Source organism: Arachis ipaensis, chromosome B5 (assembly GCF_059453495.1).
Source record: "Arachis ipaensis isolate K30076 ecotype BB chromosome B5, ASM5945349v1, whole genome shotgun sequence".
In the NCBI taxonomy this organism is placed as follows: domain Eukaryota; kingdom Viridiplantae; phylum Streptophyta; class Magnoliopsida; order Fabales; family Fabaceae; genus Arachis; species Arachis ipaensis.
This window is the reverse complement of record NC_142440.1, coordinates 64164345-64167551: the sequence shown is the minus strand read 5'-3', so window position 1 is coordinate 64167551 and position 3207 is coordinate 64164345. Positions and strand designations below refer to the sequence as shown.

General features: G+C 33.8%; 1 non-coding gene across 1 annotated transcript; it reads right to left on the bottom strand.

Moving 5' to 3' along the window:
- Window positions 1-2185: 2185 nt before the first annotated feature.
- Window positions 2186-2293, bottom strand: LOC148564444 (small nucleolar RNA R71). Its single transcript, XR_015885079.1, has one exon. It is a non-coding gene; the product is annotated as a small nucleolar RNA R71 (small nucleolar RNA).
- Between the last annotated feature and the right edge of the window lie 914 nt (window positions 2294-3207).

Here is a 3207-nt window from a genome sequence, read left to right as displayed (position 1 = left end):
CTCAATCCTTATACTCAAGAGAAGAGCTTCTTTGTCTTTCTTAGCCAATTGGCTGTTGAATGCAAGGAATGTCAGGCGTGTCATGTCTGAGTTACATACTAAAGCTTGGCTGGCCATTAAGCCATGCCTGACCCTTTGATTAGAGTTTTAGAGCATAAGATTCCTGGAATTCATATTAAAAATTTTGAATCCTTATTTTTCTTTTTTCTAAATAATTTTCGAAAAATATAAGTTAAAAATCCAAAAAAAATCATAAAATCATAAAAATCAAAAATATTTCATGTTTCTTGTTTAAATCTTGAGTCACATTATAAGTTTGGTGTCACTTGCATATGCATCTTGCATTTTTTCGAAAATATCATGCATTCATAGTGTTCTTCATGATCTTCAAGTTGTTCTTGGTAAGTCTTCTTGTTTGATCGTGATGATTTTTTGTTTTGTGTCTTTTCATGTTTATCATATGCATTCTTGAATTCTTAGTGCGTAAGCATTAAAGAATTCTAAGTTTGGTGTCTTGCATATTTTCTTTGCATTAAAAAATTTTTCAAAAATATGTTTTTGATGTTCATCATGTTCTTCATAGTGTTCTTGGTGTTCATCTTGACATTCATAGCATTCATGCATGCATTCATTGTTTTGATCTAAAAATTTCATGCATTGCATCCTTTTAGTGTTTTTCTCTTGCATCATAAAAATTCAAAAATCAAAAAAAAAATATCTTTCCCTTTTTCTCTCATCAAATTCGAAAATTGAGTTGACTTTTTCAAAAATTTTTAAAAATTAAATTGTTTCTCATGAGTCAAATCAAATTTTAAATTTGAAAATCTTATCTTTTTCAAAATCTTTTTCAAAAATCAAATCTTTTTCAAAATTATTAGTTATTTTCGAAAATTTCAAAAATATTTTTCAAAAATCTTTTTCTTATTTTTCCATCAAATTTTCGAAAATAACATAGTCAATTAATGTTTTGATTCAAAAATTTGAAGTTTGTTACTTGCTTGTTAAGAAAGATTCAAACTTTAAGTTCTAGAATCATATCTTGTAATTTCTTATGAATCAAGTCATTAATTGTGATTTTAAAAATCAAATCTTTTTCAAAACTAATTTCTATCATATCTTTTCAAAGATATCTTCTTATCTTATCTTTTTCAAAAATATCTTTTCAAAATATCTTTTCTAACTTCCTAACTTCCTATCTTTTCAAAAATTGTTTCAACTAACTAACTAACTTTTTGTTTGATTCTTAACTTTTTCAAAACCACCTAACTAACTCTCTCTCTCCCATTTTCGAAAATATCTCTCCCCTTTTTCAAAAATTTCTTTTTAATTTATTAATTATTTTAATTTTTAAATAAAAAAAATAAATAAATTTTTGAAAAATACTAACTAAATTTCAAAAACCAATTTTCAAAAATCACTAACTCTTTTTCAAAATAATTTTCGAAAATTATTCCTCCCCCATCTCATTCTATTTATTCATTCAAATCCTAACATCTCATCTCACATTCCAATCCTCACAGTTGTGTTTCTTCCTTTACATCACATCCCTTATCTCCCCCTCTTCTTCTACTTACAAAGGGATCCCTATACTGTGGTATAAAGGATCTCTATTATTATTATTATTATTTTTCTGTGCCTTCTTCTTTGTCATATGAGCAGGAGCAAGGATAAGAACATTCTTGTGGAAGCAGATCCAGAACCTGAAAGGACTCTGAAGAGAAAATTAAGAGCAGCTAAAATACAACAATCCAGAGATAATCTTTCAGAAATTTTTGAACAAGCAGAGGAGATGGCAGCCGAAAATAATAATAATGTAAGGAAGATGCTTGGTGACTTTACTGCACCTAATTCCAATTTACATGGAAGAAGCATCTCCATTCCTGCCATTGGAGCAAACAACTTTGAGCTGAAACCTCAATTAGTTTCTCTGATGCAGCAGAACTGCAAGTTTCATGGACTTCCATCTGAAGATCCTTTTCAGTTCTTAACTGAATTCTTGCAGATATGTGATACTGTTAAGACTAATGGCGTAAATCCTGAAGTCTACAGGCTCATGCTTTTCCCTTTTGCTGTAAGAGACAGAGCTAGATTATGGTTGGATTCTCAACCCAAAGACAGCCTGAACTCTTGGGATAAGCTGGTCACGGCTTTCTTAGCCAAGTACTTTCCTCCTCAAAAGCTGAGCAAGCTTAGAGCTGATGTTCAAACCTTCAGACAGAAAGAAGGTGAATCTCTCTATGAAGCTTGGGAAAGATACAAACAGTTGACCAAAAAGTGTCCTTCTGACATGCTTTCAGAATGGACCATCCTGGATATATTCTATGATGGTCTGTCTGAGCTATCAAAGATGTCACTGGACACTTCTGCAGGTGGATCCATTCACCTAAAGAAAACGCCTGCAGAAGCTCAAGAACTCATTGACATGGTTGCTAATAACCAGTTCATGTACACTTCTGAAAGGAATCCTGTGAGTAATGGGACGCCTATGAAGAAGGGAGTTCTTGAAGTTGATACTCTGAATGCCATATTGGCTCAGAATAAAATATTGACTCAGCAAGTCAATATGATTTCTCAGAGTCTGCATGGAATGCAAGCTGCATCCAACAGTACTCAAGAGGCATCTTCTGAAGAAGAAGCCTATGATCCTGAGAACCCTGCAATAGCAGAGGTGAATTACTTAGGTGAACCTTATGGAAACACCTATAACTCAACATGGAGAAATCATCCAAATTTCTCATGGAAGGATCAAAAGCCCCAACAAGGCTTTAATAATGGTAGAAGAAACAGGTTTAGCAATAGCAAGCCTTTTCCATCATCAACTCAGCAACAGACAGAGAACTCTGAACAAAATGCTTCTAATTTAGCAAATCTAGTCTCTGATCTATCTAAGGCCACTGTAAGTTTCATGAATGAAACAAGGTCTTCCATTAGAAATCTGGAAGCACAAGTGGGCCAGCTGAGTAAAAGGATCACTGAAATCCCTCCTAGTACTCTCCCAAGTAATACAGAAGAGAACCCAAAAGGAGAGTGCAAGGCCATTGACATAAGCGCCATGGCCGAACCTCTGAGGAGAGGAAAGGACGTGAATCCCAAGGAGGAAGACCTCCTGGGACGTCCAGTGATCAATAAGGAGCTTCCCTCTGGGGAATCAAAGGACTCTGAGGCTCATCTAGAGACTATAGAGATCCCATTGAACCTCCTTATGCC